This window comes from Staurois parvus, unplaced genomic scaffold (genome assembly GCF_062004578.1).
Source record: "Staurois parvus isolate SC_StPar_1 unplaced genomic scaffold, SC_StPar_1.0 ptg001598c, whole genome shotgun sequence".
NCBI lineage: Eukaryota > Metazoa > Chordata > Amphibia > Anura > Ranidae > Staurois > Staurois parvus.
The window spans coordinates 62,041-88,327 of NW_028319394.1; the positions used below are offsets into that span (position 1 = coordinate 62,041).

Consider the following 26,287-nt stretch of genomic DNA (forward strand, 5'->3'; position numbering starts at 1 on the left):
ATACCCATGAAATCCAATTCTAGTGCGAACAAAAAAAAAGGGTCCTGCAGCTTGCCCAGGAATGCAGTGCGGTTTCTGTGTGAATCACATGTGATATACCACACCGCATAAGTGTGAGGGCTCAAGGGGAAAAGTAAAGGACCAGTCTGTCTTGAGTATGTTTTTCATCAATCACTATAATGTAACTTTTATGCAGTTAATGCAAAAATACTTTATTAGCCAAAAGGGTTTTTTTTAGCATTGCCTCTTCCAATAAAAAGCAGTTGTAAGAAAACTGTAGCTGTCTTTATTAGGCCAGCCTCTGTATTTGTCAGTCTTTTTTGAAGTCCCTTGTTCATCTATCATCTCCCTGCTGCTATGCTGTTGACTGTACCTTACCCTGCCCGACATTCCAAAATACACTGACTAAAAAGCATGCGGGAGGTATAAGTGAAAATAAGTATCATACATAAGACTGTTAGCAGTTTGATTTTGTACTATTGGGCAATTACTGAGTAGTTCCATTTCCTTATGCCCGGTCAAACCGGTGCGATTTCAGGTGCAATTTGTGAATTGAAATCGCATCTAATGAATGTGAATTTCAGTGTCTTAACATGTGCGATTTGCTACAGCGCGATTTCTAAAGTAGTTCTTGCATTACCTTTTCTTCAGTTTTGTTGCAATTTCACATACATAGAATATAATGGAAATCACACTGCAAATTGCAAGAAATTGCTGAAAATCTTTACAAGTAGCAATAAAGTCTTCAGAAATCAGACCTGAAATTACACACAAATCGCACGATTTTAAATTGCAGTGGTGTGATTAGAAAGTATTCAGACTCTCATTTACTTTTCTCAATTTTGTCATGTTGCAACCTGATACTACAGTTTAAATAATTTTTTTCATTAATCTACACTCAGTACCCCATAATAACAAAATGAAAACAGGATTTTAGAAATGTCTGTGAATTTATTAAAAATAAAAAACTGAAATATCACATTGGCATAAGTATTCAGACCCTTTGCAGCAACACTTGAAATTTAGCTCAGGTGCCTCCCATTTCTCTTGATCATTGCTGAGATGTTTCTACACCTTGATTGGAGTCCACCTGTGGTAAGATGAATTGATTAGATGTGATTTGGAAAGGCACACACCTCTCTATAATGCAGGCCATAGACGGGTCGAAAATCGGCCGATTTTTCAGCCAAAAAAAAAAAAAAAAATCAGCCGATTTTCACACCGTTAGTGGGTTAATTGGTCGGCCATTTTTCGGGGTTTTGGCACTTTTTTTATCGGTAAAGTTAGGAAAAAATCAGCCGATTTTCCCGGCAATGATGGGCAAATCGGCCGATTGTTTTACCAATAAAAAATCTGCACATGAGCCGTGACCTGCAAGAAGAAGAAAAAATAAGAAAAAGAAGAATTCCAGTCCGCTATTATATTTTATATGAAAAGTATTGCGGTTGCAACAATGTATCTATTTGTATCCGAATAAAAACCAGCTGTATCCGAAATGGATACATTGTTGCAACCGCAATATGTTTTCATGTCAAATATAATAGCTGTGCTCTCTGCAAGGAACAGAAGTAATTAAATGCCGGCCGTAGACGGGACGAAAATCAGCCGATTTCTTTATTTTTTACCATTGGTGGTAACGGCGGCCTATTGAACGACCGATTTTTCGTTTTTTTAAAAATGGCCGGTTTTCGACCCGTCTATGGCGTGCATAAGGCGGGTGGTGCGGCTGCGGATCCGCACGAAAATCCGTGCAGCCGTACCACCCGCACTGAGGAATGCGGACCCGGGGGCTGGTGCCATTAGTTCTAATGGCACGCTGCCCGCACTGGAAGACGCAGCCGTAATGCGAACCGAGGCTCCCATGCGGGCTGTGTATTCAGAAGAAGTGCAGGGACTTCCCTGCGTGTCACAGGAGTCCATTCAAATGAATTGGCTCTTGTGCCCGTGCAAAACGAAGCCCGCACGGCTGCATATATGTGAACCGGGGGTAAAAGGCCTCACAGTTTACAATGCATACTGTATCAGAAAAAAAAGCCATGATTCAAAGAAACGGTCTGTAGAGCTCCGGGATAGGATTATTGCAAGGCACAGATCTGGGGAAGGCGATAAATCATTTCTGCTGCGCTGAAGGTTGCCAAGAGCACAGAGGCCTCCATAATTCTGAATTGAAAGAAGTTTGGCACAGCCAGGACTCTTCAATGATCTGGTTGCCCGGCCAAACTGAGCAATCGGGGAAGAAGGACTTCTGTAAGAGAGGTGACCAAGAACCTGATGGTCACTCTGATTGCTCTCCAGAGATCCCATTACTGCAGCCTTCCACTGATCTGGGCTTTATGGCAGAGTGTCTAGACGGAAGCCCCTTCTTCCACACTAAAATTACACTTCATTACTCTGTTAACTAGGGTCCTGTTTCTCTCTTGTTTACACACCTAGCCCATTCTGCTAGTGTTGTCTTGTGTATCTACCCACTGGATTTCAGCCATTTGTGTTATGAGAGGATTGCCCTGTGTACCTCCCTTCCCTTGAGCAATTCCCTTCCCCTTTAACCCACAGCTGCTTCCCCTCTGGGTGCTGGGATTGCATCACTTCTCAAGCCTGTCTTTTGCTCACCTTCCTTCTTGTATTTCACCAGATCAACAAAATGTTTCCTAATAAGCATAAGTTAGTATACATTTCACCTTTTACATTAAAAATTAAGTTTACTCTCCTGAGATAACAAGACAGGGAAGCAGAAATTCCAGATTTTGTGTAATGCAAGCCACACACAGGTCGAATTCTGTAAGAATTTTCTATCGAAAATTGGAACGAAGAATTTTCATTCGAATTTCGCACCATTAGTTTCTAATCATTGATGGAAGAATCATGCGAGAAACTTAATCGAAAAAGAAGTAAGCATGAGCTGTGGCCTGGAAAGAAAAGAAGATTCCCAGCCACGAAAATTCTTTTCTTTAGCAACTTGAGGTGAAATTGAAGCCTTGGTTGGTCAAATTTCAAAATCACTGGTGGCACCATTGGATTACAAAATGCACAAAATTTCCGATTTTCTAAAGAAGGTGCAGAATTTCATTGCTGGTTTCAGTGTTGAAGATGAATTTCTTTTTTTTTTATCTCATGCTGTATATATGTGTTGCAACACTGTCTGTCTGACACACCCCTCACACTTGTCATCTGTTGTCTATGCAGATTTAAAAATGTGATCTTTGAAATATCTCCTATGGAAGAAGTTGGTGATTTTGAAGTGAAAGCCAAGTTCATGGGTGTTCAAATGGAAACATATATGTTGCATTATCAGGTAATCTCATTGGAGTTTTGTTAACCCATTATCTGTACTATTTGCTCATGGTCTGCCAAAAAATGAAAGACTGCACATTTCCAATATAGCAGAGAGATGTCTAGGTTATTATAACTCTGAAGTTACGATTCATGTGCTTACTGAAAAATTAAACCAGACTTAATTGCTTTTTTTTCTTTTTTAAATTAAGTCGCAATACTACTATATAACTTTTATAAAGATAAATTATGATTTATAGAAAGGGGAAGGGACACTTTTCATGCCTTTACTATTCATTACTGCATGCCTGTATGTGTGTAGAGGTAAGAAAGATCATTCATTTGATATGGGCTGCCAAAGCACCATAGCAGACCTTTGTAATGCACATGCAACGGTTTTTTTTTTTTTAATTTGCAGCACACCACAGGACCCTAATAACATTTGTGCACTGTAGCGCCTAAAATGTAGGTCTTTTATGCATTGGGAATGTGCATTTCAAATTTAAAATGTGTTTTACCGCAAAGCAAAGATGTGAATCTTTGAAAGTGTTTTTTTTTCTCCTCACAAGAATGACCATTGAAGTGTTTGTGTAGGGGTAGTGTGAAAATATATATTATTTTCTTAAAGTGATTTTAAAGATAAGTTTCTCTATTTTATTTTTAAATCAAAAAACTTGTTATACTTACCTGCTCTGTGCAATGCCTTTGCACAGAGTAGCCCCAACCATCCTCTTCTCAGGTCCCCCGCCGACGCTCCTGGTCCCTCTCTCCTGCCAAGTGCCTGCATGACAGCAGTGAGAGCCGAAGGCTTCCAATGCTTTCTCAGGTGTAGGGAAATATCGGCTGAAGCCTATGCTTCTTTCATCTACTTCTGCCCCCAGGCCCACTTAGGCAGTCCACAAACTCTATTTAAAAAGTTTCAGTATGAAGATGCAGCAAGCACTTTGGGGGGGGGGGGTTGATTGTGAACCCCAGGGGTCCTTGGGTAGTTTGTGTCTCAGGAATTCAGGTTCAGAGAATGCCTCTTTCTACTCACAGGCTAATCCTTTTTTCCTGTGGCACCCCCTTCCCCTATATGGTTTTGCTCACTGGAGAGCCACTATTCCTGGGGCTACTGTCTTGCCCTTCAAAACAGTTTGGGCATCATCTGCTGCCACGTCTTCAACAAGAAGGAGTAGGGAGTCCTTTCTGCGTGAAGGAAAATAGTCTGGTTCTTTCACTGCAGCAGGTATCCTCTGAAAAGAACAGAGTATATCCTGATGACTTTGTGAGACCTGTGCACCTGCAGATAGGTCCCCTTCCTTTGACTGATCATCAGCTTCTTAAGAAAGGTTCTTCAGATGCTTTGTTTTGTTCTGCCCTCAATGTATTGCTTTTAGCTGTACTACAAAGATATCTGTCCCTTGCTCCATGATGTCTGATACTTCTCTAGATCTGAAGGATCGGGGGCTTTCCTTTTTTTTTTTTTTTTCTCCTCCATATCTTTATTTAACAATAAAACAGAGTACAGAGATCATACACAACAATGGTAAAAAGAAAAGTATACAGGGATTTCCGTGTACAACATCATAATTATAATGTCCATAATACAAATAGTAGACTTTGTAAAACACAGCAAATAAAATTATGAGCTTATTTAATCCCCCGGCTCAGCAGAAAAATAAAACATGGCACCTGCCCCGGTCTATAACTGGCTTATGAAGCAAGGACTAAGTGAACCGGGCAACGCATATCCGTAATAAAGGAAAAATGGTTCAAAAATCAACTCGCCAGCCAGCTTGCTCAGCAGAGCTGTACAGACTGAAGAGAGGAAATCCGATACCATATGTGCCATGTTACACGTGGCTCTCTGCACTCATTAACATTTTTAAAAATGGGTGGGGGTAAACTCACCTGAACAGCGTGGGAAAGGATACAATAGCGTGGGAAAGGATAGATGCCGTGCTCTTACTTTCGGGTCCCATAAGACAAGTTGTGTTCTGCTAACATTACAGGGTTTAGATCCAAGTTTAGTAGGGCTGAATAATCAGAGCAGACATTTTTTTCAAACATGTATCTCTTGTGCTCTCTGTTGCAACCAAGTCTTCCATTTCATTGATTTCCCTGATTTTTGCTAGCCATACAACATTCAAGGAGGCATACCATTGTTTCCTTGGGAGCTTTCATAGATCCAGCGCTTGAGGTCAGGGATAGACAAGGCAGTTTCTCAACAGGATCCTCTGAAATGTAACAACAGCACCTGTGCATGCCAGGGAGCATGTATGAGCGCCAGTGGTCCCCTTCTCACCAGTATATGGGGCTATGCTTTCGATTCCATTTCCTGCCTACCCTTGTGGGGGGTGCCTTCTCTTCAGTCAAACCCTTGAGTCACATTGACTTTGTGGAATCTATCCCTTGGATTCTCTGGTCTCACTCTTTTTCACACCCGATGGCTGTTTGTTTTTGCTGCTCAAGTTTTCCCTGGTAAGTGTCACATAGCCAGTTTGGTTGTCTAGCCAGACCTCCTCTTTAATGCTTGACTTTGTGTCGTTTTGATTCTAGACAGCTTAGTCCTTCCCATGAAGATTGGCTAGTCTTTCTCACCTGGACCTGGTTTGTCCTAATTACTTCTTGGGACTTTTTCCTTCCAGGGTTTGTCCCCATTTTCTGTTGATCACATCCAGTTGTGTTTTTATTTTCTTTTGTTACTATAGTTGTTCCATCTGTTTTAGTGGGTAGTGGTTGATCAGCTTTTAGATCCATGTTTAGCATTCCTTTCTGTTTGGTGCAACTCTCTGGCAGTGATCTCCAAACTGTGGCCCTTTGCTTGCCTTTATCTGGCCCTTGGGGCACTATTCCACCAACTGAAACCAATGATGGAGCACCATTCCCCCTACTGACACCATAAATGGGGCACTGTTCTTTTTGTTATCAACAATGTGGCACTATTCCTCCTATTAACCACTTGTCCTCCAGAGGATTTACCCCACTTAATGACCAGGCCTCTTTTTGCTACTCGGCGCTGCACTAATTCAACTGATAATTGCGCGGTCATGCAATGCTGCACCCAAACAAAATTTACGTCCTATTTTTCACACAAATAGAGCTTTCTTTCGGTGGTATTTGATCGCCTGTGCGGGTTTTTATTTTTTGCGCTATAAAAAAAAAAAAAGCTGACAATTTTGAGAAAAAAAACAATATTCTGGACTTCTTGCTATAAAACATATCCAGTAAAAAAAATTTCAAAATCAAATTTCGGCCAAAATGTATTCTGCGACATGTCTTTGCTAAAAAAAACCCCAAAAAACCCCAATACGTGTAAATTAATTGGTTTACGTGAAAGTTATAGCGTTTACAAATGGCGGTAAAGATACCAGGATATTTAATTTTTTTTTATACTAATAACGGCGATCAGCGACTTATGGCGGCAATCAGTGACTTATGGCGGGACTGCGGCGGACATTCTGACACGGGGGGGGGGGGGGGGGACTGACTTGGGGTCACGGACATCCCCAGTGACACCAAAACAGTGATCAGTGCAAAAAAAAAAAAAAAAAAAATGACGCTGTACTAATGGCACTGGGGAGGAAGGGGTTAACTTTATTTACTGAAAGGGTTAACTGTGTGAGGGGAGTGTTTTACTAGGGGGCAGGGGTGTGTACTGCACAGGGGACAGCTGATCGGGAGAGATAAACTCTTCTTTCCAGCTCAGCATGTCAGGAGCTGACAGGGAACTGACAGAAAGCAGAGTTACTGCAGCCCTGCTCTCTGTCAGTGATTGCCGCTAATCGGCGGGACACAGCCGGTAACTGACACCCGTGGCCGTGATCGGCGGGACAGGTAGGGCGGTGGCGCGCCCCCTACCTGTTTTGCAAACACGTTTTAAAACGTGGTTTTGCCCAGCCATGCCGCCCTGCCAACGTATTTCTACAGTGGCTGGGCGGCATGTGGTTAAAGCCAATGATAGGGCACTGTTGCCAGGGCATTTTCTACTCCCACTGGCCACAGTCCAGCACCCCTAAAGGCGGAAGGACAGCAACCTGGCCCTTTGCTTAAAAAGTTTGGAGACCCCTGGTCTTGAGCATCAGGCTGATTCTGTGTCCTTCCTTGGTTGTCTGGCAGGTTACTCTATCGGGTAAGAGGCTTAGCCTAATCAAGTGTCAGATGTTGGTCCTTCAAGCATCTCTTCCCCAGTCCTGTTGGGCTTGTTAGAGGTTGTTCCTCTGTAGCACACCACATTTGGGTGTCCCAGCAGCATCTAAATTGTGTGTCTCTCAATGGGCAAGAAAAGAAGTAGGAATGCAGAGTATCTAGCAGCCAATTGAGGGACACAGGTCCTACCATTCTGTGTTAATGTTCAGGTACTGCTTGCTACCATCTGAGCCATGCTTTTGTAGATGAAGGGTTATCATGAGGTTGGTTTACAATTTGTTGGTTTTCCAATGTTTAATCTTCCTGCGGATAATAGTAGAACCTGACAGCATCTGAATTTCTGTGTTCATCAATCAATTCCAAGAAATAGATTTTAGCAGTTTGCAAAAAGATCATATTAACAAGAGAAGAGAACAGAAATGTAGAACTGAAGGTTTTTTTTTTTTATATATATATAGTTTGCAGAGATTTCCACACCATTCTACCAGTGGGCTCAACTATTGCTAGTTTTGTTACTGACAATGATACCCTGTAACATAGCTCAATGAATGTGCCAGTATGTGTCCAGATCATCCATGTAAAGGTCTGCGTGTGTATCCTAAATTTGTATGAAAACAAGACATGTATTATGTGTTCTCCAATCAACTTTGCAGATTGAATGCAGGCTTTTATACCAAGTGTTCACCTTCCTGATTTTCCCCATTTGCACTTTCAGGACCTTCTCCAGCTGCAGTATGAGGGTGTTGCGGTTATGAAGATGATTGACCGAGCAAAGGTCAATGTAAACCTTCTCATCTTCCTTCTAAACAAGAAGTTCTATGGAAAGTAAAGTCAGAAGAGCCTTCAGAGCTGGTGGCGCTAGTGGAAGAGGCACCACATTGCCTTCCTGTCATCAATAAAGACACAATGGCTGCAAAACTGCGCAAAATGCTTTTGTACACATTAGGAGCTGTATGCCTACACTCTGCCAGGACTGTATTTTACTCTGTGATGCCATCTGTGGTGACTACAGTGTTAATGAAAATTTCTCTTGGAGGTAACTTAGAATAGAAGAGGACTGTTCTAGCAGAGTCGCAATAACTGCATATTTAGATACATATTATAAAATGTATTGTTTAATGTAGTTTACAGTGATTGTTCTAGTATCTTCCAGGATCACTATTTGTTGACTGTTTTTAAACATGGAATTGTATGATCCATATTGAATAGTGCAGGCACTTTTTTGCTTTATGGGCTGTGATGTTCTAGGCACAGATATTTTTATACCTAAGGTATCCATATACAGTAGCCTATTTATACATAATCCTTTTTTTTTCTGTTTAGCCTGTGCTCCCACTGTTCTCAAACGTCTAGTCATTGGCTACTGTTAAACATCAGCTTTTGCTTTTTCTGGTGTAGGCCAAATTGTCATGTAAAATCAGTTGTCAAAACTCTTAGCCAGACGATGGTTTATTTTATTCATGTTCCTTTTCAACACAATGATGATGATTGCACTATTCCTTGTAATGGAATATATCCAGTTCTAAGGATTTCCTTTGGCTACCTGTACCTCATATACTAATTTGTGTTCTATGAAAGTGTTGCCAAACTGGAATGTAACTCCAGGCAATGTTCTTTCTGAAAGCTGAACTGGTGCATGTTTTCATTTTGGTTTACCTTCAATGCATTCCTTACTTTCTTGCCCCCTACCCACAAATGCAAAAAAAAAAATGGAATTTTGTGCAGAGTGGCCACCTTGGAGTAGTAAAACTGCTATAGGGTGGCTGGGAAGTGGTTATTCCTTTTTTTTTTTTTTTTTTAAATACACCACTTAGAATTCTCATTTTACCCTACAATGAAAGGTGCAATTAGGTTGGTTAAACCCCAGTGTGGTTGTATGAGTGCATGTAACTACAAACGTGGTTGTAAGCTCAGCTGGAACAGCGGTTAACTAGGTGGCAAGCCACTGATCTGCGGTGCCTTGAAAAAGTATTTTTACCCCTTGAAATTTTCCACATAATTTTCATCATGACCAAAAACGAAATGTATTTTTCACATAAAATCCCAATAAAATACATTTAAGTTTTTGGCTGTAAAATGACACAAATGTGGAAAATTTCAAGGGGAATGAAGACTTTTTCAAGGCACTGTATGTAAAATGTTTTAGAATACACTGATAATATAAACAAAAGGAAATAATAGAATTTTTCTAATTAAGTGAATGTGACTTTTTCATTATAAACCTTCCCACTTGCATCTTTTGTATTTTACCTGGATCAGATGTGCATTGATTGTGTAGCTTCATGGTGTCATTTGTTGCCACATATGCGCACACTATAGTAGAGTTAGTGCCGGTTCACATACAGTTGTGTTCAAAATAATAGCAGTCAGACATCACTAACCTGATCAATCACTGTTTTTGGTAGAAATGATATTTCTACATGGCAAATAATTTACTAGCAGGTGTAGTAGAGTAATAGAAATCCAACAGACCCAACAGTCATGACATGCATGCTGCTGATTCTGTGTAACTGAATCACTAATTGAAAGGGGCATTTTCAAAATAATAGCAGTGTGGAGTTCTATTAGTGAGGTCATTCATTCTTTGAAAAACAGGTGGCAGTTATTGCCCTTATTTAAGGAAGGAAGGCAGCAAATGTACATGCTGGTTACAGTGCATTTCTCTCTGAAATTCTGAGGAAAATGGGTCGTTCCAGACATTTTCCTTGATTAAAAAGTTGATTGGAGAGGGGAAAACATATAAAGAAGTGCAGAAAATGATAGGCTGCTCAGCTAAAATGATCGCAAATGCTTTAAAATGGCAACCAAAACCTGAAAGTCGTGGAAGAAAGCAAAAAACTACCATTCAAATGGATAGAATAGTCAAAATGGCAAGGACTCAGCCAACAATCAGCTCCAGGAAGATAAAAGAAGGTCTAAAGTTACCTGTGAGTACTGTTACAATTAGAAGACGCCTATGTGAAGCCAAGCTATCTGCAAGAAGCCCCTGCAAAGTCCCACTGTTGAAAAAAAAGACGCGCTGAAGAGGCTACAATTTGCCAAAGAGCACATTGACTGGCCTAAAGAGAAATGGCGCAACATTTTGTGGACTAATGAAAGTAAGATTGTTCTTTTTGGGTCTAGTGGCCGGAGACAGTTTGTCAGACGACCCCCAAACACTGAATTCAAGCCACAGTACACTGTGAAGAGAGTGAAGCATGGTGGTGCAAGCATCATGATATGGGGATGTTTCTCATACTACGGTGTTGGGCCTATTTATCGCATACCAGGGATCATGGATCAGTTTGAATACATCAGAATACTTGAAGAGGTCATGCTGCCTTATGCTGAAGAGGAAATGCCCTTGAAATGGGTGTTCCAACAAGACAACGACCCCAAACACACCAGTATACGTGCAACATCTTGGTTCCAGACCAACAAGAGTGACGTTATGGAGTGGTCAGCCCAATCCCCGGATCTTAATCCAATAGAAAACTTGTGGGGTGACATTAAAAATGCAGTTTCTGAGGCAAAACCAAGAAATAGAGAAGAACTGTGGAATGTAGTCCAATCATCCTGGGCTGGAATACCTGTTCACAGGTGCCAGAAGTTGGTTGACTCCATGCAACACAGATGTACAGCAGTTCTCAGAAACAGTGTTTATACAACTAAATATTCATTAAGTGATTCAAAGGAAAGCAAAATCGTCAAACATTTTTCATTTTATATAGTGAATGCTTGAGTTTGTAAAGAAGAACACAAACACTGCTATTTTTTTGAACAGTCTAATATTCACTTTTCTTCAATTTTTTTTAGAGGAACAACACAAATTTGATATTTTTCTTCATGTTTTGATTTGGAATAGAATGTGTAGTGTTCCCAATGCATTTGTGTGTATGGAAATAAAAGCTATTAGAAGGATTTTGAGCTTTATTCACTTTTTTCAACACACTGCTATTATTTTGAACACAACTGTATATATGGATTGCATGTGGTTTGAACCGCATCCAATCCGCATGACATGTGAAAAAACATTGCTTCCTATTGTGCCTGTTCACATATGTCCAATGCGGATTCAGTGCGGTGTGGAAAAGTCCGTTCCGATTTCTGAGCAGTGCCTGCAGGTGCAGATTACAGGCTATTACCTTCTGGGGAACCATTTCTAAGCCACAGATGGGCGAATAGGATAAGATCCTGAGCTAATCCTGTCCTGAACCTGATGTAAACCTGACATGAACCGCTGAACAACTACTGTGTCAATTAGCAGTGAAACCTGAGCTTCAATCCGCTCTACACGTGTGAATCAGCTCTAAATCTTGACATTTTTGTGTCAGAATTTTCTGTTGTGTTCAAACATGAGGCATGCAGCCTGGCACTGCACCAAATAGTGCATGGCCTCTGTCTGTAACCTGAAAACTGAACCATCCTGTGAAGAAACTATATATCCCACAGTCCCTGGGTATCTCAGTCTGGTGCTGTGCAAAGGAGACCTACACAGTAATTAGATCTGACACAGACACAAGCAGGCAAACCAAACAACAGATCACCATGCCGAAGGATGTGTTTTATCACATTAGCACTTCCACATTTGTGATACAACAGGAATAAAAAAAACGAGGGCTCTAACATATGAGCCTGAAAGCATGGGCATGCGGACGCCATCCCTAATTTAATAAAAAAGAAAAAAAAAAAAACTTCTCCTCAGGAATAGGTAGGAATTAGGTTAGGGCCCCTTTAAGAAATCTGACAGAGAAAAACGCAAGAAGAGAATAACCACGTGACCTTAGAAAAAGCGGGAAAAATCATGTGACCTGGAACATTCTGGAATTGTTTGGGGCTCATTATATACAGGGCACTTCGTAACAGAATTCTCACAGTTGGTCAGAGTTGGCCAACAGGTTGCAAGGAGCTATAATATTAAGGAGCCGGTTTGTGCTAATTCTGACCATGAAGACCCTCATGAGGCAAGTTTTGGAGCAAGCCAGGAGCAGCGGAGGAGAAGAATGGCTGTGGCGCTGCCTTGATATGGCAGCCGAAGGGGAAGAGGGGAAGGAGCGGGAAGACACAGAACAGGGGTTGGAGAACTCACCGAAGCGCTGTCAGAGGAAGAGCGGCCGAATAGAGCCTGTCACAGAAGAGCGAGTCTCGGCACGGTTCCAGTGGTTGACCAGCATCATCAGCAGGGCAAGAGGAGTCCGGCTGGGCATCGGAAGAAACGGTGGTCGGAAGAGCAAGCCAGCATGAGAGGAGGAAGAGACAGGTTCCTTCGCTGCCAGGAAGAGTAAGTATTCATGGAAGTCGAGCATCCCTCGGAGCTGAAAGTGAGGCTGCGGCCTCCGAAGTGGTTGCTAGGCAACAACCTCAACTGGAGCTGAGTCAGGAAAGCCCGAAGAGAAACGAGCCTGTGCATGCAATACCGACTTTATCCAGTGGTGGCAACAGAGGTCAGCACAGGGATCCAGAAATCGAAACAGCGACATCTTGTGGAAATGATGAGATTAACAGCTTATTAAAAAATATTAGATTTCATTACAACACTTACTAATAATTTAAACAAAAATGTTAATAGTGATAATTTGTTAAAAATAGTAGTCATGCTAATGTGTGGGTTAATAAGGATAGTAATGTTAATATTAATGATAAATTGTCCAGTAATTTAGGTAGCATGAGTATAGAAAAAAATAATACGGGAATGAATATTAATTCGCCAATACCAGAAACATGTTTAAAAGAAGTTTTGCTATGTGAAATATCCCCGCTAGGATATCATTTATCAACGCAATTAAAAGAAAAAATATGGAAAGGAGAATTTGTGGTTATTCTGTCATTGTTACCCTCAGCAAAAGATTTCACAGGCAAAACTGATAGAAAATCCGACGATGAAGACAGGCGTAGACCAATAGCGAGATCATTTCATAATTGGCTGCAAGCTTTTGCAATATATTCTAGCGTGCTAGGGGAAAAACACCCAGAGCATTGCAGTGGTTTATTCCAACATTTGGAACAAGTTTTAGAGGCCTATAAAAATTTTGGAGGATTAGGATGGTATCATTACGACAAATCTTTCCGGCAAAAACTATCTATATATCCATCACTAAAATGGGGTATGAAGAATGTAGGCTTGTGGCTAAACTTAATATTACCTCAAAAACAGACATTTCAAAAACCACAATCTTCCATCACAGTATTCCCTTATATAAAAGGGATATGGTTACGCATTCAATGAAAGTCAATGTAAGTGGGCAGGGTCATGTAGGTACAAAACACGAATGTTCGCATTGTTCAGGCCCACATTCATTTCTTAAAGGTTTCAAAAGAAACATGGCTTTTCAAGGACAAAAGAGAGAATGTATCAAAAGGCAGCACACCAGTGAATTTGGAAAACATGCGTCAAAGTTGGAAATATATCCAAACAAGGAGACAGTTAAGTTTTTAAACGGATGGTTTTTTGAATGGTTTTTGTTACCAATATTTTCAGGTTATGGATGTAATATTGTTGATAATTTAAAGTCGGTAGATCAATTTCACATTGTTAGAAAAAAATTAGAAACAGAAATAAAAGAAGGACGCCTGGCTGGTCCTTTTAACCTCTTCACACTGGCCGAACGCAAATGTGCGGCCTCCCGGCGTCTGGGCCTAGACGCCGAGCGGTCGCACATTTGCATTCTATTAAAAAAGGACATATGTGACGAGAGCGCACACCCTGCCGTGCTCCCAGCACACATGTCCGATACTCACGGAAAGGTCCCGATCTCCTCTTTCGATTGGGACCTTTCCCGATCATGTGACCGCCGCATCACAGCGGTCACATGACCCTGAACCCCGCCTCCCGGCTTCTGAAACTCTTAAAAGGGCCGGGAGGCGCCGGCGCAAAGGGGTTAAGGAACCACCTTTTCATAATTTTAGGATATCGCCACTGGGTAATATTCCTAAATAAGAACCGAATACGTATCGGCTTATTCACCACCTATCATTCCCAAAAGGCTTTTCTTTAAACGACAAAATAGATGAAGGATCAGCATCATGTTGCACGTTTGAAGGAGCCATTCATAAAATAAGAAAGTTTGGAAAAGGAGCATTGCTAGCCAAGGCAGATATAAAGGCAGCATTTAGGCTATTACCTATTAACCCAGAAGCATTTAACTCATTGGGTATCCATTATGAAGGTCAACTTTACTACGATAGATGTTTACCAATGGGTTGTTCACTGTCTTGTGCGTATTTCGAAACATTTTCAAAATTCTTACAATGGGCTATTGAAAAAGAATCAGGCCAGAATGGGAGAACTCATTATCTGGATGATTTTTTGTTTATAGGCCCAGCATTTTCGACAATATGTGTAGACATGCTGCAAATGTTCAGTAAGGTAACGCAGCATTTCGGTATACCATTAGCAAATGAAAACGATTTATCCAACCACAAAATTGGAATTTTTAGGAATACTGATAGACACAGAAAAATTTGAATTTCGACTGCCAAGAGGAAAAAATTGACAACAATAAGAGGGTAAAAAAAAGTATTATTAATAGAATTACAGTCATTATTAGGCCTACTGGCATTTGCATCCAGAATAATGCCAGTGGGAAAAATATTTTCGTGTACGCTTTATTTAGCGATTTCGGGTTTAAATCTCCTTTCTCACATGTAAGATTAACCTGTGAATTAAAGGAGGATTTAGTAGTGTGGTTAAAATTTTTTGAGGAATATAAAGGTTGTTCGTTTTTTCAGGATGAATTTATCTTTGCAACGGATTTTGAATTGTTCACTGATTCAGCTGGCTCATTTGGTTTTGCGGAAATATGGAAATCACATTGGAGTTGTGGTAAATGGCCATCAAAATGGATTCGAATGAATGCAACAAAGAACATACCGTATTTTCCGGCATATAAGACGACTTTTTACCCCATGGAAATCTTCTACAAAGTTGGGGGTCGTCTTATATGCCGGGTGTTGTGTTGAATCCATACCGGTACTTCCGAGCTGACGCTTCTGCGCATGTCTTCGGTAGCAGTAGACGATCGCCGATCACCATTCATAGCAGAACTGCATGAAACTTCAACAAGGTCGGATGCAGCAGTTGAGTGCTCGATTGAGCTGGACTGAAACTGTGACATGCAGAAAAGGGATACACATCGGCTAGCAGCAAGATGAGTATGCCCATGAAGATGTGTATCCCTGACGCTTCTGCGCATGTCACAGTTTCAGTCACAATCAATCGAGCACTCAACTGCTGCATCCGACCTTGTTGAATTGACCCCTTCATGGCAATATCTTAATGAAATACGGTAATTAGCTAAGCATTATAATCATAATAATAATGTCTTCACTGTGGCAGTTCTGTGCAAACTACGGTACCGCTCGGATCATCTTGGAGACAGGGAGGGCTGGGCAGGGAGAGCTGACCCACCCAATCCAAGCAGGCTTTGTATGCAGTGTGCACAAAAAATACATCGCTTGCCGTGATTTGTTGGTTGTTGTATACTGGGTTGGATTGGCGATTCTGAGGGAAGGCAGGGGGAAGCAGGAGCATCTGCACTTCAACCAATTCGAATGTTGGAACAGCGCATCTCTAATGAAGTTTGGTGTGCATCTTATATGTGGTGAAAAAACAGAGTCTATCTGGTGAGCAGATACATGTGGTGGTGAATACAGTACAGCACCAGTATCTGTACCGGTTCATACAGTACAGCACCAGTATCTGTACCGGTTCATACAGTACAGCACCAGTATCTGTACCGGTTCATACAGTACAGCACCAGTATCTGTACCGGTTCATACAGTACAGCACCAGTATCTGTACCGGTTCATACAGTACAGCACCAGTATCTGTACCGGTTCATACAGTACAGCACCAGTATCTGTACCGGTTCATACAGTACAGCACCAGTATCTGTACCGGTTCATACAGTACAGCACCAGTACATACAGTACAGTATACAAATGGATAACAGTCAAGACCCCATCATGGCTCCACCAGCAAGAAGAAAGAAATATGAAGCCAGTTTCAAACTTAAAGTTGTAAACTTTGCCATGGAACAGAATAACTGTGCTGCTGCAAGACAATATGGAGTAACAGAAAAGATGGTTCGGGACTGGAAAGCAAATGAAAAAGCATTAAAGTGTATGCCAAGGGGTAAGTGTGCATTAAGAAGAGGCACCCCACATTGGCCAGAACTCGAAAAACATGTAGCAGACATGGTGAATAAGCATCGCCAAAACGGTTATATAGTGACCCGAAATAAAATACGTTTGTTTGCACTTCAGTGGGCCAAATCTAACCCAGATCACAGCAACAGATTTAAGGCCACTGTATCCTGGTGTACTAGATTCTTGGAAAGGCATAATATGACACTTAGGCAAAAGATGAAAATTGCACAAGAATTACCTGCAGATCTTGATGCCAAAGTAAATAGTTTCCATCGATACGTAATACAACAGCGCAATAAACATGGCTATGCGTTAAGTAGTATCGGAAATATGGATGAAACTCCAATGAATTTTGATATGGTTGGAAATAAAGCTGTCCATCCAAAAGGTGAAAAAACAATTTTAATTAAAAACAACAGGACATGAGAAGTCCAGTTTTACAGTGGTACTAGCATGCACAGCTGATGGTGCCAAACTGAGACCAACGATTATTTTTAAAAGGAAAACAATGCCGAAACTCAAGTTCCCTGTTGGTTGTTTTGTACACGTGAATGAAAAAGGCTGGATGGATGAAGAAGGGGTAAAGCTATGGCTTGATAATGTATGGAGCAGGCGACCAGGTGGACTTATTCAAAAACGTAGTCTACTGGTGTGGGATATGTTCAGGGCTCATTTAACTCCCAGCACCAAGCAAAGGCTTGCAAGAATAAACACAGATGCGGCAGTTATTCCTGCAGGATTGACATCGTTGGTACAGCCACTGGATGTGTGCCTAAACAAGCCATTTAAAGATCGCATTTGAGAACAGTGGAATGAGTGGATGGTTAGCGGCGGAAAGTCATTCACAAAAGGAGGAAACATGCGGGCTCCACAGCTGGATGTTTTGTGCAAGTTTGTCATAAAAGCCTGGAATGATATTGATGCAGAAACAGTAATCAAGTCTTTCAAGAAGTGTGGCATATCAAATTCATTAGATGGTATGGAGGATGACTACTTGTGGCAAGATGAAGAGGAAGCCGAAGCTGAGACCACACCATCTGATACGGAATTAGATCCATACGATGACTGCCTTACAAATGTATCACAAGATGTCATTGATGTACTTATGATATCAGATGACAAACAGGAGGATTTTGAAGGCTTTTAAAGGGAAACTGTCACACCAGCAAAACCTTGCAGTTATGATGGGCGTTGCTGACTCGCCAGGAACTTGCTCTCTCTCTATTGTTTGTTATCTTCCTCCTATCATCATCAGTTCCAGTTTGGTTGACTGCTTAGAAAACAAACAGCATGGCAGCTCCCATGGGTTTATTGTCTTATCCTTCCTTTCAGCTTTAGAGTGAATTAGGAAAAGTTTAATCCACTTGCACTGTTTTATGTTTACATGTTTGATGACAAACAGCCTTTGTTTATAAGTGACAGTTTTCCTGCTAGGTATCTGCATGTCATAAGCATTTGAATTAAAATGACCATATTGAAATCAAATCTGATGTTTTTTAATTTTTATTTGGTGTGCGTTGGAAGAGGGGTAGTCTTCCATGGCGAGTATAGCCCAAACCCTATATTTTAACAGGAAAAGTAGGAGGTCTTCTTATACGCCCAGTCGTCTTATACGCCGGAAAATACGGTAGTTTTGCTAGAACTATTTCCTCTAATAGTAGCGTTGGAATTATGGGGAGAGCACTTTTCCAACAAAAGGCTGTTAGTACAGACAGATAATAAAGGGGTTATGTATGCAGTATATTGTTTATCATCTAGGTCAATTTTGGTGGTAAAATTGCTTAGATATTTAGTTTTGAAATGTTTAAAACTTAATATTTGGATTAAAGCAAGATATGTCCCAGGTAAAGAAAATCAAATAGCTGACGCCTTATCTCGATTCCAGATATCAAGATTCAGACAATTATTTCCAACAGCAGATTTAAAAGGGTTTCGAGTGCCCAGATCACCTGTGCAACCGGATTTAAACGTACTGATAAAGGCCATAAAAAATTCGGTATCCAACAGCACATGGGTTGAATATTCATCTTCATGGAATAAATGGAAGCAGTTTTCCAGAGAATTGGGTTATCAGTTCAATTGCCCATCTGAGAATACAATTCTTTCTTTTTTGTGCTCATTCATGCACATGAATTTTGCTTATAGCCATATAGTTAAAATTCTAGCAGGAGTTTCCTTTTTCCTCAAGTAATTTTCCAGCATGTACATCATTCTTTTCGGTGAAACAAGCGCTCAATGGATATAAAAAACAGCATTATTCTCCAGACACAAGACATCCCATATCTATCGAATTATTAAAAAAGTTATGTAGGATTACCAAAGAAATTTGTTTTTCAGACTCCAAATCTATACTGTTTAACGTGGCATTTATTCTAGCATTTTTTGGAGCATTACGCATATCAGAACTATTGCCCCCAAATAAAAAAAGAAATGTCTGGTCTACTACTACAAAATGTGACGGTTTTGGAAAATGGAATTAGTTTGTTTATTCCATTTTCAAAAACAGATCAGGCTGGAAGAGGAAAATGGATCAATCTTTATACTTACTGTATAATAATAATAATACTTGGGGAGACATGGATATTTGCCCTTTTGTCATGGTAAAAAAGTATTTGAATATTAGACCGGTCAGCCTGGGTCTTTTTCTGGTGCATGCTGATGCATCAGCTGTAAGTAAGTCTCAATTTAATGCCATTTTAAACAGCTTCCCGCCCTGCCACTGTATATATACGTGTGCAGGGCGGCACTCAGGCGCAAAACCACGTTTTAAAACGGGTTCCGCGCTCCCGATGTTTTCACCAGCAGGGGGCGCGTGCGCTCCCGCCGACCCGCGGGTGACACCATTCGATCCCGGAGGGATCAATCATTAGATTTCAGCCAGTGATGTCTGGCTGAAATCAGATGATTGGTCCCTGTCCTATCCTGTCCTTTGTTGAAGTTTACACAGGACAGGATATGATGTCATTCTTCTCTGCCTGGACACATTCCGTTCCAGACAGAGAAGAAGACACAGTAAAAATGAGTAAAACAGCACATACCCACAGTTAGAACACACCTAGGACACATTCAACCCCCTGATCGCCCCGCCCCCCCCCCCCCAGTTAACCCCTTCACTGCCCTGTCACCAGTGTCACTGATCAGTGAATCGATTTTTACTCATCACTGTATCAGTGTCGCTGGCGACTTCCGATAGTGTTAGCGTCCCTCCCAGATAGCGCCAGATTGCCCGCCAGTACACCAGTAATCCCGTTTAACCCCTTGATCGCCCCCCCCAGTTAACCCCTTCACTGCCCTGTCACCAGTGTCATTGATTACAGTGAACAGATTTTTACTGATCACTGTATTAGTGTCACTGGTGACTTCCGATAGTGTTAGCGCCCCTCCCATATAGCGCCAGTTTGCCCGCTAATGCACGGGATTTTTTTTTACCAAAAACATGTAGCAGAATACATTTTGGCTTAAATTTATGACTAACTTTGAGTTTACGATATATTTTTTATAGCTGAAAGTAGAAAATATTGTTTTTTTTTCAAAATTTTTGTGATTTTTTTGTTTATAGCGCAAAAAATAAAAAGCGCACAGATGATAAAATACCATCAAAAGAAAGCTCTATTTGTGTGAAAAAAAGGACGTAAATTTCGTTTGGGTACAGCATTGCATGACCGCACAATTATTTGAATTAGTGCAGCGCCAAAACAGCAAAAAAAGGCCTGGTCATTAAGGGGGGTAAATCCTCAGGCGCTCAAGTGGTTAAAGAAGGCATTAACAAACTAGGTCTTATACAATTTAAATTCACATCTCATTCGTTTAGAATAGGCGCAGCTACGCAAACTGCAAAAATGGGCTTGGATGATGAAATAATAAAAAAATTAGGTAGATAGGAGTCACAACGTTTCCAATTATATGTTAGACCTAACCTGTCTGTTTATTTCTTCAGGTGATAGAAGATATATATGGATACTGGGACATTCATTTGTCTACTGGGCTTTGAAAAGAGCGGCTCAGCGTTCATATTCAGCTAATTTAACAACGGATCCTGCAAAATCTCTAATTTTATGGAAAGGAATACGTGGTCTTAAATGGTTTAACTTGTTTTTTCATCTTTCTAAGTTGTTTGAAGTTTGGCCTGCACCTCAGATATTAATCATACACCTTGGGGGAAATGCCATAGACAATGAGAAAACTCTAGAACTAATGTTCATGACGTAACGGGACTTACACCGTTGCCACTTACCATCCCCGAATACTACCATTATCTTTTCAGAAGTAGTCCCTAGACTTGTATGGTTAGTTAATCCTCAATTAAAAAAGACGACTAAACAAGTCTATGGAAAAATTCATGCCTCTGATAGGTGGAATTTCATACCATCACACGGATCTAGAAGGAGGAGTTAGTGGCATTTATCGTTCAGACGGTGTGCATCTATCAAACGTAGGTATAGATATCTTTCATTTAGCATTACAAAATAGTATAGAATTGGCCTGCGGCTCTTGGGTAGGCCGGACGTTGTAAATAGTTTGGCTGGTGGGGTCTTATTGATAGAATTATTTCAGATAGCTCGAGTCCTAAAAGACTGAGCAAGCTTATTCCTGGTTGATAATTAAAATGTAAAAGTTTTGAATAAACGATATTGCAAATTTAATTTATGTTGTGTGTAATTACCAATAAAAGTGCCGCAGCCAAAATTTTATGCCAAAAGAAGAAATATTGTGTATGTGTCATTATTTAAATAAGTGTAGTTATTTCGGGGATGAGGAATAACGTGCAGCCTGCATTTCCATGCACAGGACCCTGTGTGACCCAAAACAAGTAGTTGCCTGTCCTAAGGGACAAGTTAGGTGTATGAATACATAGACACAGGAGAACTGATCAGCCTATCATTACAAGCAGGGGCGGACTGACCATTTGGAAACTTGGGCACTGCCCGAGGGCCCGGGGTCAGTAGGGGGGCCCCATGAGATGCCCGTGGTACCTTTTTCATAGGCTTTTTTGAGTTTGGGCAAAGACACAGGGGCCCCATGATCCCCTATTGCCCGGGGACCCCATGAGTTGTCAGTCCGCCCCTGATTACAAGGTGAGATAAACAGAAAACACAAGGTGTAGAATTACACGAATAACTATTTGAAAGCGTACAACATATTTAACAAAGAATAAAGTATGTTTAGGTATGTAGTTGCACGTGTACCTGGCTACAGCAAGTGTCATGGCCCTCTATGCTTCAATGTCAGGCCAATCTGACAATTCCGGTAACTGTTGAAACTTGCCTGCTCTCTGCTGCCTGGAGGATGATGAAGACGAGGTGTTACTCTTAAAAACGAATTTCTCATAATCCTTTCGTGACTCCTTGCAAGTGGAAAACTAGCAGGAACAGTCTTGGCTCCCCATCTGATGCGGAGGCATCTATCCTGGCTCCAGAAATCCCTATGCATGGCCCTTTTCACAGCAGCTCCAGCCTGATCACCTGAAGCTCTGACACCTGTGACTGGTCCTGCTCGGATATATTCCTGCCATCCTATTTTACACTTGTGAGCGCATATAAATGTGTTGACCACTTGCCCTCCTGAGGATTTACCTCCCTTCCTGACCAGGCTTTTTTTTGCTATTCGGCGCTGCACTATTTCAACTGATAATTGGGTGCAGCATTGCATGACCGCATAAACAAAATTTATGTACTTTTTCACACAAATAGAGCTTTCTTTCGGTGGTATTTGATCACCTGTGTGCTTTTTTATATCATGTGTGAGACTTTTTGGGACCCTAGCCACATACAGGAGCCTGAAATCCAATGACCACTTTGAAAGCCTGAAGGTGCGTAACTTCCTCATTTCACCTCCTAACTACCTAGCACAGTTTTGGAGGCCCTGACATGCCAGGACAGCACCAACCCCCCCAAAATGACCCCTTTTTGGAAACTAGACACCTCAAGGAATTTGAAAGAGGCATGGTGAGTATTTTTCAGATCTCATTTTTTCCTCACAAGGTTTTGAAATATAAAAAAAAAAAAGTTTCTAAAAACGCGTGGCAACAAACAAGATCTGCAAAGCACTCACCATGCCTCTTGTAAATTCCTTGAGGTGTCTACTTTCCAAAAAGGGATCATTTGGGGGGGTTGGTGCTATCTTGGCATTTCAGGGTCTCCGAAACTGTGATAGGTAGTCAGGAAGTGTAATGAGGAAATAAAGCCCTTTAAAAGCCTGAAGGAGCATATTGGATTTTGGGGTCCTGTACTTGGCTAGACTGCCAAGACGTCTCTCACATATGGTATCCCCATACACGGGAGCAAATAGTTTGGGGTGTCTACTTTCCAAAAAGGGGTCGTTTTGGGGGTGGGGGCATTTTATGCCCAGCATTAGAAGTTTATGCCACACATCATTCACTCTTCTAACCACCTGAAGACTAAGCCTTTTCCGACACTTCTCTGTTCACATGAAAAAAAATCAGTATTTTGTTCTAGGAAATTACTTTGAACCCGCCAACATCATATATTTTTTAAAGCAGACACGCTAGTGAATAAAATGGTGGGTGCTGCAATTTATGGCACATAGTACTCGAGCAGCGATTTGTTTTTTTAAAAATACACTTTCTTTACTTTAAATGCACAAAAACACAATATATTGGCCAATTATTTGGTAAAATATAAAAGATGATGGTATGCCGAGTAAATTGATACCAAACATGACATGCTTTAAAACTGCGCATGCCCTGTGCAATGGCGACAAACTGCATACATTTTTAATATCCATAGGTAATGCTTTAAAAGCCTTTACAAGCTACCATTTTAGATTTACAGAGGTCTAGTGCTAGAATTACTGACCTTAATCTGACTTTTGCAACGATACCTCACATGCATGGTGCAACCGATGTTAACATACTGGCACGGGATCAATGTGGGGGGGGGGGGGGGCGAGGGTGCTTTATTTTTTAAGTTATTTTGATTTTTTACATTATTTTTACACTGTCCTTTTCATTTTTTTGATCACTTTTAATGCTATCACAGGGAATGCAAATATCCCTTATAACTTCAATGGATATTGTCATACATTCATTTTTGAGAAATCTGGGGTCTATGAGACTCTAGATATCTCCTCTACTCTTACATTATCTAATCTCACCAAGATCGGTGTGATCAGATGCTTTCCCAATTTACAAATGGCGCTGTTTATATCCTGCAAAACTGAAGTGATGAAATGCTCGTAGCTTCTGATTTCTTAGACTATAGAGATGATTGTCACCATTCTGGTCTCCAATCAGCTCTATGGTCAGCTGGCAGAAACACCCGCTGCATTCTCAGGTTCCCCCGAGAAGGCCGTGGAAGGCAGCGGGGGAGGGGGGCATCGTCTCTCGCTGCTTGTAAAAGCAATCTTGCAGCTAATTAGCCACTAGGATTGCTTTTACATGAAAGCTGATCACTGGCTGAAAAACATTATACCAGGATGATGCCTGCAGCACCAGCTTGTACTACACTTGTGGGACTTGCCACATCACCAAGTGATACTGCAGTGCTAGTATGTGAAAGACCAGGATGTACTAGGCTGCTGGTGCTCGCCAGTTCACCAAAAGGTAGAGTGGCACTAGTACTGGCACTCTGCTGCATATGAGAGTCATCATGCAATTGTAACATCTCAGCAACCTGGGATTGGGGTTGGGTACGCCTGATCTTAGCAGAGACCTCTTCTCCATCATCTGAGCTATCTGTCAGGATGCAGCTGTTGTCTATAGGTTCGTATTTTGAGGCTGATTGTGTCAGGGAGTCTTCCCCTTCGTTCTCACCTGACATACTCAGAATCCTGTAGGCCTCTTCACTAGAGTACCTTTCCATTGGCATTTTGGCCACTACATTTATAGGTACCTAGTGCGCCCCACGGTAAAAGGAGCACCTAGCTGTCAGGGACTGCTTGAACCACTACAAAAAAATGTACCAGCAAGTGCTAACAGAGATCAGGCCTGATTCTACAAACACTGCGGTTTTGTGTGCAATGTATCAAGTGACAGTGACCTACTGACACTGCACTTGCTGGGGGAGAAGGGCGCGGTAAGCGTAGGGGCCAAACGCAGGTGCTGGCAGGTATCGGGGCTGATCCCGCTAATACTGCGTTTTTGGGGACGCTATACTAATGTGAACACTGGTATAGTGCTGATCTGATCAAAGATATTGATCCATTCAAAGACTATACTAGCAATGGAGGTTTATAGTGTATGTGAGTGTGCTCCTGGCAAACAAGGGGTTAAATGGGATTACTGGTGTACTGTCAGGAAATCTGACGCTATCTGGGAGGGGCACGAAAACCGTGGGAGTGCAAATCACATACATATATGTGATTTTATGCACCCGTGCCGCCCTGTATTTCTACTATAGGGTGGCGCGGAAGCGATTAAACATGTCCAGTAAAAAAAAAAAAAAATTAAAAAGTAAAATTTGGTCATAAATTTAGTCCAAAATGTATTCTGCTCCATGTCTTTGCTAAAATAAAATCCCAATAAGAGTAAATTAATTGGTTTACGTGAAAGTTATAGCGTCTAGAAATGGCGGTATAGATACTGGAATTTATTTTCTTTTTTCTATAAATAATGACGGCGATCAGCGACTTATAGCGGGACTGTGGTGGGCATTCTGACACTGGGAGGAACTGACTTGGTGTCACTGATATCCCCAGTGACACCAATAGAGTGATCAGTCCTAAAAAAAAAAAAAAAAGCACTGACACTGTACTAATGGCACTGGGCAAAAAAGGGTTAACATAAGGGGTGATCAAAGGGTTAACTGTGCGCTGTTTTACTATGGGGGCGTGCTTACACCCGGAGCAGTGTGCCCGAGCCGACGGGGAGGACGACTGTTAGTAAACAAAGTAGCCCTCCTCCCCGTCAGTGATTGTCGGTAATCACCGGGTGCTGGCAGGTAATCATCGGCCTGGGCCCGCTGATTGACAGCCGTGGCCGCGAATGGCGGCGTGGGTAGGGCATGAACGCGGCCTGCGCGCACCCCCTACTTGGAAATGCAAAATCACGTGTACATACGTGTTTTTGTGCACCCGTGCTGCCCTTTGGCAGCATTTCTGCTATAGGGCGGTAAGGAAGTGGTTAATTGGTGTTTATAAGTGGACTTGCAGTCCAAGTTACCTTCTTTGTGTGTCTTTCATACAATATGGAAATGTAAGAACCGCAGTCATATCATTATGGCTAACTGTGCTCTTATTTCTAACAATAACCCTAAATATCCCAAAAAATTAAAAGTCTGCAGCCCCTGCGGAGCAGGCACCTTTCGCTGAAAAAGAAAGTAAAAGTCTCCTAAACAAGATACAGAAAAAAAATCTGAAAGCTAAACCCTGGAATAACCAAATCTTGTCTAATTACCAGAGGCGTGTGTATTCTTCCTTCAATCTTTGTGTGCTTTGTGTATCTCTGCCACATCTGTGCAGCAATCCAGTGTGAAATGTTATCTCTGTACAGCAGCTTTCTGTAAAATCTTTAGTGGGAGAGGCCTTCTGGGTACCTCTCACAGCTCTAGACTCCACACAGCCTAGCGATGGGACTGCTACTTTTGCAAGGTAATAACCAAGTTTGCAAAGACATTTGGTGCACACAAAGTGAACTTATATCCTTTGTGACTATTGAAGAATAAAGAAAACAAATATAGGTTTATGTGTAGCTTTATGACCTACAGGTTATACCAGGGGTCCTCAAACTATTTAAACAGGGGGCCAGTTCACAGACCTTCACACTGTTGGGGGGCCGGACTCTAGTTTGAAGAAGAAAAAAAAA

General features: G+C 41.4%; 2 long non-coding RNA genes and 1 pseudogene across 5 annotated transcripts in view; 2 read left to right on the plus strand and 1 right to left on the minus strand.

The window, feature by feature from the left end:
* Positions 1-931: 931 nt before the first annotated feature.
* Positions 932-26,287, minus strand: part of LOC149435142 (uncharacterized) — a 135,928-nt gene continuing 110,572 nt past the window's right edge. For all 4 annotated transcript variants that reach the window (XR_016308542.1, XR_016308543.1, XR_016308544.1 and 1 more), the window contains one exon: positions 932-1,090. This is a non-coding gene — a long non-coding RNA (uncharacterized LOC149435142). The remainder of the gene's footprint in view (positions 1,091-26,287) is intronic.
* On the plus strand, positions 3,199-8,602 carry LOC149435143 (uncharacterized). Its single transcript, XR_016308545.1, has 2 exons — positions 3,199-3,292; positions 8,117-8,602. It is a non-coding gene; the product is annotated as an uncharacterized LOC149435143 (long non-coding RNA).
* Positions 12,377-13,808, plus strand: LOC149435144 (uncharacterized; annotated as a pseudogene).